This window comes from Cucurbita pepo, chromosome 16 (genome assembly GCF_057944985.1).
Source record: "Cucurbita pepo subsp. pepo isolate OVF chromosome 16, ASM5794498v1, whole genome shotgun sequence".
NCBI classification, from domain to species: domain Eukaryota; kingdom Viridiplantae; phylum Streptophyta; class Magnoliopsida; order Cucurbitales; family Cucurbitaceae; genus Cucurbita; species Cucurbita pepo.
This window is the reverse complement of record NC_141813.1, coordinates 4,165,743-4,179,256: the sequence shown is the minus strand read 5'-3', so window position 1 is coordinate 4,179,256 and position 13,514 is coordinate 4,165,743. Positions and strand designations below refer to the sequence as shown.

The 13,514-nt window shown below is 37.6% G+C and overlaps 2 non-coding genes across 2 annotated transcripts; one reads left to right on the top strand and one right to left on the bottom strand.

The window, feature by feature from the left end:
• Positions 1–6,148: 6,148 nt before the first annotated feature.
• On the bottom strand, positions 6,149–6,220 carry TRNAQ-CUG (transfer RNA glutamine (anticodon CUG)). Its single transcript has one exon. It is a non-coding gene; the product is annotated as a tRNA-Gln (tRNA).
• Positions 6,221–12,752: 6,532 nt separating this feature from the next.
• TRNAN-GUU (transfer RNA asparagine (anticodon GUU)) lies at positions 12,753–12,826 on the top strand. The gene has a single exon. It is a non-coding gene; the product is annotated as a tRNA-Asn (tRNA).
• Positions 12,827–13,514: the final 688 nt, after the last annotated feature.

Here is a 13,514-nt window from a genome sequence, read left to right as displayed (position 1 = left end):
ACCAGCCAATTTTTGGTGGAAATCAAAGAAGCCGAAGATGGAGGCTGGTGGAGCCCCAATCACATGGGCGGCCTTCAGACATAAGTTTTGTGAGAAATACTATCCTGCTCTACCGAGATTGCAAAACCGAAAAGTCTTTATGCAATTGGAACAGGGTAATAGGTCAGTAGAGGAATATGAGGCGGAATTCACACGATTATCCAGATTTGTTCCTCTTATGGTTGCTACCGAGGAAGAGAAGACAGATCTCTTTATTCAGGGTTAGACAAGAGATACAGGGATCCGTGTTTGCCCATGCTTCTCAAGATTTTGTTACGGCTTATAATGCTGCGGTGAAATTAGATGCTAGCACCCCAAGGAGTAATCAGGGTTCTAGCAGTTAGGTGTGACCAAGTGGTAAATGAAAATTTATTCAAATATCCTCGGGTTCGCAACAGCAGACGGTACCGCAACGAGTTGATCGTCGGCCTTACTCAGGTGAAGGGAGGGCAGGTTGTGGTAAGTGTGGGTTAACTCATGTGGGATCTTGTAATGCTGCAGACAAGATATGTTATAACTGTGGTAAGACTGGTCATCTCGCCAGAGTATGTCGTAGTGCAAAGAATCCTAATGTGATGCGCCTCGAGCGATCTGCTCCAGGTGGAGGAAGGGGTCAGTCGAGTGCCGGGGGACAGCCTCAGGCTCGAGGTAAAGCCTTTGCCACGACAAGCAAGGCAGCGGGGGATGCCAGCACGGTGGTGACAGGTACTTTACCCATATATGGCTATTTTGCTTATACTGTATTTGATTCTGGCTCAACGCATTATTTTATATCATCATCGTTTGTTTGTCAAGCCTGACTTGAAGTAGAGCCTTTAGGTTATGAGGTTTTAGTTTCTACACCTTCAGAAGTCATTTTGATGACCCGTGAAATGGTGAAACTAAATAAAGTAGAAGTATCCGGCCAACCATTAGACGTGTTGTTAATGGTGCTAGATATGTATGATTACGATATTATTTTGGGCATGGATTGGCTATCTGCTCATCATGGCAGTATCGATTGTTATAAGAAGGAGATAGTTTTTCACCCCTTGATGGGAAAGAGTTTCCGGTTTTAGGGTACGAAGCTGGGAAGTGTTCCCAAGACGATTACTGCTTTGAAGGCTAGGAAGTTGATTGGTCACGGTGCTGTGGCATTCCTGGCTAGTGTGGTAGAAGTGGGACGAGTGGATACAGATGTATCAACTGTACCTGTAGTAAATGAATTCCTGAATGTTTTCCCTGATGAGTTACCTGGTTTACCACCAGAGCGGGAATTCAACTTTGGTATTGAACTAGAACCAAGGACGACACCTATCTCTAAAGCTCCTTATAGGATGGCCCCCACAGAATTGAAAGAGTTGAAGTTGCAATTACAGGAGTTGTTGAACCAGGGATTGATACGACCTAGCGTGTCACCGTGGGGAGCTCCAGTATTGTTTGTGAAAAAGAAGGACGGTACACTCCGTCTCTGTATTGACTATAGGGAGCTGAATAAGGTGACCATTAAAAATAAGTATCCTTTGCCATGCATTGATGACTTGTTTGACCAGCTTCAAGGGGCAGCGGTATTTTCGAAGATTGATCTTCGTTCTGGTTATCACCAGATAAGAGTCAAAGAAGATGACATACCGAAGACGGCTTTTCGTACTCGGTATGGGCATTATGAGTTTGTCGTGATGTTCTTTGGCTTGACTAATGCCCCTGCAGTGTTTATGGAGCTGATAAATCGGGTATTCCAGGACTTTCTGAATTCTTTTATCATTGTGTTCATTGATGATATCTTGGTTTATTCCAAGACAAACGATGAACATGCAGAACATTTGAGGAAGGTTTTGTTGGTTCTACGTAAACAAAGATTGTATACCAAGTTCTAAAAATGTGAGTTTTGGCTTCAAAAGGTAGTATTCCTTGGTCATGTGGTATCCAATGATGGTATAACTGTTGATCCAGCAAAGGTGGAGGTAATTATAGGTCGGGCTCGACCAACTACAGTTACTGAGGTGAGAAGTTTTCTGGGTTTAGCCGGATATTACAGGCGCTTTATTAAAGACTTCGCAAGTATTGCCGCACCATTGACTCAGTTAACCCGAAAAGGAAAGAAATTTGATTGGAGTCGAGCTTGTGAAAGTAGTTTTCAGGAACTCAAGGAAAGACTAGCGTCAGCCCCAGTGCTTATTGTACCTGACGGTACTGGGAACCTAGTAATTTATAGGGATGCCTATAAGCATGGGTTGGGGTGCGTACTTATGCAAAACGGGAGAGTTATTGCTTATGCCTCTCGGCAATTGAAGGATTATGAACGCAATTACCCAACTCATGATTTAGAGTTAGCTGCTGTGGTGTTTGCTCTGAAGATATGGAGACATTATCTGTACGGTGAGAGGATACAAGTTTATACGGATCATAAGAGTCTTAAATATCTGTTCACCCAGAAAGAGCTCAACATGAGGCAACGTCGATGGTTGGAGTTGGTAAAAGATTATGATGTGGAGATCCTACATCATCCTGGTAAAGCTAATGTGGTAGCTGATGCCTTGAGTCGTAAGACAGCTCACTCATCTGCAATGCTAACGAGACAACCCAACATTCAGATGGAGTTTGAACGAGCTCAGATAGCTGTGTTGGTCAGGAAAGCAGCAGCTCAGCTAGCTCTTATGACTATTTGTCCGACGTTGTAAGAACAAATTATTCAGGGTCAACAGAGGGACCCTTATTTTTCAAAAGTTGTGAAGCAACTTGAGACTGAACAAATCAAGGATTTCTTGATAACGGGTGATGGATGTTTGAAGTGGCAGAACCGAACTTGTGTGCCAAACAATGTAGAGATCAAGAAGAAGATTCTATCTAAGGCGCATGAGTCTCCCTATACTGTGCATCTAGGTGCCACAAAGATGTATCGGGATTTGAAAACATGCTTTTGGTGGCCTGGGATGAAGAAAGATGTTGCTGAGTGTGTGAGTAGGTGTTTAACTTGTCAACAAGTTAAGGCACCTAGACAGAAACCAGCTGGATTATTGCAACCTTTAAATGTGCCTTAGTGGAAGTGGGAAGAAGTGACTATGGATTTCATTACAGGACTACCTAGAACCCAATTGGGATTTACAGTGATATGGGTGGTTATGGATAGATTAACTAAGACAGCCCATTTTATACCGGGTAAGTCTACATATTCGGTTGACAAGTGGGCACAATTGTATTTAAAGGAGATTGTAAGGTTGCACGGTGTACCAGTTTCTGTTGTGTCAGATAGGGATACGCAGTTTACTTCTCGATTCTGGAAGAGTCTTCAGGAAGCCCTTGGTACACAACTGAAGTTTAGTATAGCGTTCCATCCTCAGACAGATGGATAGACAGAGAGATTAAATCAAATTCTCGAGGACATGTTGCGTGCATGTGTACTTGATTTTGTTGGCAGTTGAGACACCTACCTATATTTGGTGGAATTTGCCTATAATAATAGTTATCACGCAACCATCCAGATGGCTCCTTTTGAAGCACTTTATGGACGGAGGTATCGAACTCCAATTTATTGGGAGGAGGTAGGTAGTAAACCGTTGTTAGGTCCAGATTTGCTACGAACGACCAATGAGGCGATTCAGAAGATTAGGAAGAGAATTTTGACCGCCGAAAGTCGTCAGAAGATTTATGCAGATATTAGAAGGAAGGACCTAGAGTTTGAGGTGGGGGATCATGTGTTCCTGAAGATTGCACCAGTTCGTTGTGTTTTGCGATTCGGTAAAAAGGGGAAGCTTAACCCACGTTTTATTGGACCTTTTGAGATCCTCGAAAGAGTTGGCCCAGTAGCCTATAGATTGGCATTACCACCAGCGTTGATGTTGTACATAATGTTTTTCATGTTTCGATGCTGAGGAAGTATGTTGCAGACCCTATGCATATTCTTCCTTATGAAGACTTGGAGTTAAAGGAGGACTTAAGCTATGAAGAACAGCCCATGAAAATTTTAACACGGGAAGTGAGATCTTGCGTAGCAGAGATATTCCCTTTGTTAAAGTTTTATGGAAGAATCAGCAAGCTAGTGAAGCTACTTGGGAAAGAGATGAGGAGTTTAAACGAGAGTATCCATACTTGTTTAGGGAGTTGAAAACTTTCGAGGACGAAAGTTCTTAAAAGGAGGGTAAAATTGTAATAACCTAAAATAATGATAATATGTATTTTGTATTTATTTGTTGTGTGTTTGTTAATAATAATCATAATAATAATAATAATAATAATAATAATTTAAAAAAAAAACGAAAAATGAAAACGAAGCAGCTGCTGTAAAGCGGGATGAGGGGCGACGGACGCGTAGGCTGGAGGCGTGGGAATGATGAATGGATTAGTAGAGGGTGTGGAAGCGTATTAGGCCTTGATTAGACTTTAAAAAGGAAGAAAAACGAAGAATAGCAATTAGGGAAAAACCCAGAAAACAGAGGAGGAAAAATTATGAGAATTCGAGTTTGGTTGCTTAAGATTGGTTGTCAATCGAGGGTAAAGGAAGAGAGGTTGTTGCCGAGGAATCCTTTGAGGAAGGGGATACGGCCACGAGCTGAATCGGACGGTGATTCAAAGGTAACGAAAAACCCATATAACCAAACCTTTAAATCTCGATATCTTGGTTCATACTGCATAATAAATTATGAAATAGGGCTTGTTAGAACCATAGTTACGAGATCTATAAAGTTGTAGAAGAAATCAGAACGAAATTCGAGCTGTAGAGATTAAATTTTTGCTTCGGGACACAACGGGTATTAAAGGAAAAGATTGGAAAAAATTGCAGGAAGGAGAGGTTGAAAACGAGCGCGTGAAGGACACGCGAGGCGCGTGGGAGGCCGCGAGTGGAAGTGCGACTGTGCGCGGATCAGACGCGTGAGAAACGAACCCCGATCTTGTGTTGGCGCTTGAGGGCGCGTGAGCAGGTATTTTGGCTCCCGGTTTGTCCCGTTCGACTCCTTTTGACCTGTCCTATCAAAATTGGTCTATACTTATGTTTAAATTGATAAAATATAGGTCTAATAGGAAGGAATTGTGTTGAAATACTATTAAACGTACATTCAAAGGGGAAAAGGAGTTCGAAACCAAGTAAGTAGCGTATCGATCTTTGAACTAGTTCTTAACTTGTTTTACAACATGTGAGTATGTTGTTTACCTGATTAAGAGCTTAGTATGTTATGATGAGCTTTGATTATATTGAGTGTTTATTGTATATTGTGACTGCTTGCATGTGATGTAAGCATGATATAAATGATTGTCAGAATGTTCTATGTGTTGAACATGATACATGTATGAAAGCATGCAGTAACTGTGAGTATGTTATGCATGTTAATGGAAAGGTTATGACTCTAAGATATGCTTATTGGTTGTTGAGCTATGGCTTATTTATATGAGTATGATAGTCTACTAATTCCCACGGAGTTCCTGGCCAACGCGCTGTGTGCTAAGTCAAGGAGTATGAGTACTCCTGACCGTTGGTATATGAGATAAACAGGCCGCTAGAGAAATTAGTATACGAGCCGTATTTGACCGAGAGTCAGTCTTACATACGAGTCCGAAAATTCTAGATAAGCATGTCAAAAGAGAGTCAATAACCTAAGCTGGAGATAGCTGAGATACCTCATTAACGAACAGATGACCCTAGTAAGAGAACTAGGAGTCAATGATGAATAAGACTTAAAAAAACCTCGAAAGATTGTCAATTATAAGTCGTTTTGGAGAACTAGGACTCATGTTCGATTTTCGAACCTCCAAGGAATATTTCCGTAGAAGACCACGAAGGTTAACAAGACTCAGAGCAAGTCCAATTGAAGATAATCATTTTCGTTTAAAATTTGGGAGTAAGGATCAAAGTCTTACTTACAATCCATTTTCTTCAAAATTGACCCTTTCTTTAGCTTTCGAATATTAAGTTGAGCGCTTTTAATGAAGAAATCGAGAGTTAATACATCTTAGATAAGGTTGCCTAAGGAAACAAAATTATGCTTTCTTGAAAAAAGTTGCAAAGACGAGGATCAAATTCCAAAATTAAGACCACGCGCTGTAAGTTTCATAAAGAAATTGAGGGGAGAAATGCTCAAGGCGAAGACCATGAGACAATCTCCTAATGTAGTTTTTAAGTAAAGAAATGTAGAAGAGGTCCCACCGGGATTTGAACTCGGGTTATTGGATTCAGAGTCCAATGTCCTAACCACTAGACCATGGGACCACTAATTTATAAAGATTTGTGTGTCATAAATGTATGAACTTTAAAAAGAATATGTTTCTTAATGATTTGTGTTTTTGTTTTTTTGTACTGTATTTGATTATTAATCAATTTATTAGATCATTTGTACAATTATTCAACCATTCTTCTTCACTCATTTCCATCCTACTTTAATAGAGTTCACACAAAGGTTATTTTGAAACAAATTTAACGTTGAAAAAAGATACTTATTTAATAAGTTTTTTCCATCCATATTTTTTAAAAGTGTATTTGAATATTCTAGGTAACATTACCGAAGTAAAAAAAAATCAAATTATTTATGTTTACTCTATTTTTATAAAAAGAAGACAATAATGAAACCCATGTGCTACGTATTAATATATCAATGACTATTTAGACCTAAACAGTTACTTAGTGTTGTCATTCTCAACTTGTTAATAAATCTCTAATAAATACAAAGTTAATAGTGAGAAAAGAAAAAAAAAACTCGCATTCCAAGGACAGGTAAATAAAATATAGATTATCAATTATAAGTCGTTTTCGAGTACTCTTTATTAACTCCAATTTGGCGTAGAAGGGTTGGATGGAAACTCAACCTTACCAGCACGTTCTTTTTTGGCATATTTTTTTTAGGATTGCACAATATCTCACATTTATATTAAAACAAATAATAGGAGAGAGAAAATAAAAAAAAGAATGTGTTAGATATTTATATTGATGACTTCTTGTATGAATACAAAAAATTCACAAAATACATCTTTAAAGCGAGATTTTGCCAATATAGTTTCACCACTCATGCACCAGACTACGATGGGTGTTCCATTTGTGTGGGCTAAGACATTTAAAGCGAGCTTCCAAGGTTTGAAGCACAGGTTAGTGTCGATGCCAGTATTTACCGTTCTAAAGATTTAGGAGGTTATATTGTTTGTAGTGATGCCTCCAAGAAAGGGTTCGAGTGTATGTGGATACAACATTGGAAGGTCATAGCCTATACATCTCATTAGTTAAAGGACATGCATCTCGTCAGTTATATTGGAATTGATCATAATGTTTAGTTAAGTTAAGTTATTAGTAGGTCCTAAGCATGTTATATTAATTGCAATAGGTAAGAGTTAGACGTTGGATTGTTGTTTCGAGGTGTCTACCAAATTGTTAATGATTTTGGCAAAGACCAACCAAGTAAGTGACCTTATTGTTTGAGTTAGGCTATTGTTTGATCTATGAGGGTGCATGTCATGTGGCTTATAATTGTACCATAAATATGTGTTATATTTATGTTATGAGATGTTTATGTATCTTTGTATTGCTATGAGACGTAAGTCACGTATGCATGTAAACCCATTACACTATTTTTATGAATGAACTGAAATGTCATGAATGAAATGTATATCTTACATGTAAAGTTTGTGATGAATTGTGAGATGTCATGCATACATGTTACATAAATGAACTCTGTTATGAAAGGAAAAAGAAATGAAAGATATTAAATGTTATGTTATTTAATGTAAATTATGGAACCTTATGCATGTTTGTATATCATATGCATTGGGATACTTTTTCATTATGTTATGTTAGTATGGGCGTGTACGTTTGATATTTATGTTCGCCGTGTTATCATGCTAGCATTTTTTTTCTGTGGCATGTGGTGACGTATAATGTGTTGTGCCCGACCAAGTCAAGCCCAGGGGTACGATACAAGCCCACCCTGTGGGCCCATGTGCATCGACGTAGGCCGTGTATGAAGAAGTACCATGCATCTAATCCTTCCCAAACTATAATAGCCCAAGGCTATGTTATGTTTATAAAAGATAGGTCTCACTCATATATTGCATGTGTTTACATATCAAACTTTAATAGTTGGGTCACTCACTGAGTATTTTATAAAATACTCAAGCCACGTACTTTAAGTTAGTACATGATAAGACATATTGGATTTCAGTCAATTTTGTTAGATGTTTGTGTGAAGCTTGATTTTCCTTTAAAACGGTTGAATTTCATGTTTTGAATCGATAATATAAGTCCATGACCTTATTTTAAAAATGTCTATTATGAATTTCCGCATTTATGATTTAAGCAGGCATGAGTTGACGTCACTAATTAGCTTAAGAAACTTAGGAGTGTTACATTTTATGTTATGATATGAATGAAATATATGTTATGAATCTACGTTGCGATATGAATGATATATAATGCTTGAACCTTCACATATTACACCACATGTATTATGCTAACATGTTCACGTTGTGCCTATGAGACATTGATAAACCATGTATATTAGCCATAAAATATTTGTCCAGTATATGTATGTATGTCTCATAGGAATGCTATGTCATGAAAAATAAAATGGATGTATGATTTGCATCATAACTATGTATCATGATTCGAAATTATAGGACCTCATTCATTTCGCATGTCAAATGCATCGAGAGACTTTCTCGTTATGATTAGTACACGTGTGTCCACTTTCTTATTATGTACACTATGATATTATGCATGCTCCTTTCCCTTTGTGGTTTCTGGCAACGTTAGTGTTCGCTAGCCTGCCATCAGACCCATGAGGTATGTATACGAGCTCACTTAAGGGATCCATGTACGCATGTGTGTTTCGTGTATAGAAAAGTACTACACATCAAACCTTACTCGAACTTGAAGTAGAGAATAAGGTCAGGATGTCTTAAGAAAAGATAGATCCCACCATGATTGTATGTGATTGCATTTTTTAACCTGAATAGTGGGGTTACTTACTAAGTATTTTTAAATACTCAAGTCAAGTGCTACTTCTTTTTTAGGTAAAGGTAAGCCAACAATGTATGAATGACGGCGTGGAGACCATGGAAGTGAGTCAAGGTAGTTGCATTTGCATTTGATGTAGTAGCCCTTGGATTTGATAAGTGTGTTGCATTATTTTAAATTATTGTATTTTGATTTGGTATTTGTTGGTTTAAATGGTTTTTTATGAATCTTTTGAGTCCGTAACATTGTTTTAGTAAATTATTTGAAAGGATTTATGCACTTGGTAATCATGACATGTATGTCGTAGGGACCTTACTTTTTAATGGAAAATTAGAGTCGTTAGACAATAAGTAATCGATTGTACTTGATATATAATCTAAATTTTTTTAATTCTCGTACTCATTTAAAATGCATTCAAGTACATCAATTGATAAACTTTAATAATATAATAAATTAGATATATTTTATGGTGTATCAAATTGTTCATGTAATAGTTAAAAATAAAAACAAAAGTCCCAGTGGAAGTCCAAGTGGAAGGAATGGAAATCATGACGAGTTGTGAGAATTCTCGTGAATCCAAATGTCCATGCCAGATTGAAGAAAAATACTTCACTCATTTAATTTAGATCCATGATATGTCATTCCTCCCTGCTTAATTTGAGATACCTTTCACTTGTATTTTAGACACTTTCCCAGCAAATGTTTCATAAACTTGTGAGATTAAAGAAAGTTTAGGAAGATATTAATATTCATTTTGAGATTGTTTTATCAATGGTTATTATTTGTTTTACGGAGAGAGCTTGAAATTGGTCATTGCTTCATTTAAGGGTGTAATGCCTCTAAAAATTTGACCTAGATTTATAATTTGAATCCAATTCATAACGGTCTTGATATTGCCCATCAAAATCAAGGATCAGAATTTAATTCAAAGTATTTAGAGTAATTTAATAACAAATTTAAAAGATAATCTAAGTCATAGTTTAATAGGGAGAATTTTATGTTGTGATCGTGAAAACTTTGCCAATAAGTAGCTATAGTTTAGTGACAAGAATTTCATGATGTAGTAATGAAATAACTTTATTTTCTTGGTTGTACGCGGGAGTCGTACATGTTTTCATTTTCTATAATTATTTTACCTTCCGCGTTTTATTCACATAGTAAATAACTGAAACAACTTTATTTTCTTGGTTGTTCTCACAGAGGTTTATTCCAAAATTTTAGGTTAGATACCCCCAAACTAAGATAAATATATACATATAAATTTTAAGAAGTATACGAAAATAAAAACATTAAAATACAAAAATAAAACCATTAAAAACCTAATAAATATTATGTAAAAATTAAATAGTTTAATTTTTTGTTTTTTAAATCTCAAAACTTAAAATAAAAACGTGAATTCCACTCTATGTAGATATTATATATATTCTCTACTAACCTAAATCTTCTCTTTAAATTTGCAATGACGCGGAAGAGGGGATTCGAAGGATTGTTCCAAATCACCACTTCCAATTTTTGCCTTATTTGGTTGATTGTTATTTTTATTTCCATATATGACAAGATATTACGTTATGCATTTATTATAAAAGGTGCAATTTTCAACTAGGAAGTCATTACCTAAATATAAAATAAATAATTAAATGTAATCTCCCCGGAAGGATTCGTGCTGGACTTTTATTACCTAATAGAAACATTCCTATATCTCTAAGTTTCCTTATCCTAAAACCCTAGAATGCAATTGTCTTAAGATTATTTTTATATTCCTATGCCCAACTTTTTAACTCCCTTGAAAACTGTTTTCTCTCCAAACATTCCTCCGGAACCTTGGGGTTGCTCTTCGGAGGAAGAATCGGGTAAGGAAGGCAAGGTTTTTGGAATAGGGTCGAGCCGCAGACGCACACCCAGCAGCTCTGGCAACTTCGCACGCGTACGAAATCGGCCCGGTTCCGTCAATTCCCGCAGCTCGACTTGGCGGCTTAGTTGGCCGGCTCAGCAACTAGGCTTAGCGGCAAGGTATCACTATAATATATCGATTCCAAGGTTTTTGGCCCTTCCGAAGCAGTTTCTGCCCTTAGTTGTACCATCCGAAGTCAGTATGATTCCTAAATGTTAAAGACAGATTAGGTCGGGGGGTTTACTTTGATAATAGCATGAGGTTTAGCTAGGGTATGTTATGAAAGGTTCCTAAGTTTTTATGTGGTTATCATAGGACGTATTTAACCGCTGGGATTAGCTCGTTGTGAGTGACTTCAACCAAGACCATCGAGGTAAGTGACCTTACTGTTCGAGTTAGCTTACTACGTGTTGTATGATGGTGCGTGCCCTGTGGCCCCTGCATGCACCATATTTATGTGATATGATTATGTGATGTATAGATTGTGTTGACTGTAGATTGTGTATGTTATGTGATGTATGAATTATGTTGACTGTTGACTGTTTATGTTATGTGAAGTTATGAATGAGATGTTAGTATTATATGCAATGAATATGTTGATCGATGTCATAGATACACGTAGAATTATCAAGTCATGTCATGAGATGTTTATGCAACTGGAGTGTACTTTCATGTTATGTAGTATGTCATGTAATGTAGGTCATGTGAGATGCCATGTGATGTAAGAAACGTAAATATGTTAACAATTCTTATGTAATGCCATGTTAGATATGTTAAGGGACCTCATGCATATATGTATGTCACGTGCATCGGGATTCTTCCCCTTTATGATACGAAAGAATGAATTACGATATTTATGTTCGCCATGATATCATGCGGGCCCTTCTCTGTTATGTGGTGTCCGGCGAAGTGCAACACGTTGTGCCCAACCAAGCCAGGCCCAGGGGGTACGTATATGAGCTCGCCTGGTTGGTCCATGTACGCGTACATGGGCCATGTGTGAAGGAGTACCACACATCCAACCCTACTCGGAATAGAAAAGTGCCCAAGGCTATGAAAAGTTTATGAAAAATTTGGTCCCGCTCATATGTTACATGTGTTTGCATTCCTGACCCCAACAGTGGGGTGACTTACTGAGTATTTCATAAAATACTCAAGCCACGTGCTACCTACATTTTTTAGGTAAAGGCAAGGCGCCAATGTATGATTGACGGTGGAGCTAAGGACACCATAGAAGTTGGAGATGGGATATTTTTAGAAGTTTACCTTTCTTGTTCTTGGACGGTTTTAAGTTATAGCATTGAGTATTGCTTTATTTAGATTTATTCTTAAATTCAGTTATTGAAGGTTTATTTTTGGAGATGGGTTGTTTAGGATTTATGAATGTTTACGAAAGAGTTTATTTTGTTTCCAAGGTTATTTATGATGAGCTTCCGCGTAATGAATTATGTATGCATGGGTGACGTCACTAGTTAGGTTAAAGAAAATTAGGGGCGTTACACTTTATTAACTCCAATTTGGCATCAAAGGGTTGGATGGAAACTCAACCTTACCTACGTGTTTTAAAATTGTGATTCTGACTTCGATTTGTTACGGGCAAAAAATGGACAATATTTTTTAGCGGCTGGAAATGGGAACGAAGCATTCCTTAGAAGAGTGTGGAAACCTCTCACTAGTAGACTTGTTTTAGAATTGTGAGGTGATGACGATATGTAATGGGCAAAAGCGGACAATATTTGCTAGCGGTGGGTTTGGGCTATTACAAAAGCTATCAGAGTTAGTCACCAAGTGGTGTGCCAACGATGATGCTGGCCCCCACGGAGGGTAGATTATGAGATCCAACATTGGTTGGAGAGGGGATGAAACATTCCTTATAAGGGTGTGGTGGGCTTGAGCTATTATAAATAATTAGCTGGAATATCTCAGTTGGTTAGAGCGTGTGGCTGTTAACCACAAGGTCAGAGGTTCAAACCCTCCTTCTAGCGATGGGAATGAGTCATTCCTTACGATTGTGGAAATTTTTACCTACTCTAAATGAACTGAAGCCGGCACTATAATTTATGAACAATGTCGCCAAGGAAAAACATACGAGAAAATAATAGGAAACCCCATGCATGATGTACAAAAACATACCATGATGTACAAAAACATACCCCATTATGTACTTAGCACTCGAAGTATAATTTAGCAACTCCGGTTAAGATACTCATGTAAGTGGCTTCACTACTATTTGGTTTATATGAATTGTTTAAAGTGTGAGCAACACATGCCTAGTGACGGTTGCAAGTGTCATACCTTTTGCAACCTCAAACCACTTCGCAACCTACTCATATATCAATGTCCTTCAGCAAGAGTCACTGTTGCATATACCGGCACCTTCGGCTCGGTATCTCAGAGTCCTAGGCTCAAAAATTGAGTATTAGGCTCGGTTTGACATTTTGACTGCGTCCTTTACGTTTTTTGCCCTTCCGAAGCTTATTTTTACTCTAATAGAAATATTTAAGGTCAGTATAATGTCTTATTTTTTGAAGTTCAAGTTAAATTAGATTAGAAATGTAAATTACTAACGAAGCGAGATGGACGTTTTAATAGGAAACAACTCCTGACGACACTTGGAGTAACTTCGAGAGACAAAATTCAAACGTACTTGAGTTTAGAGAAAATGTCGGCCAA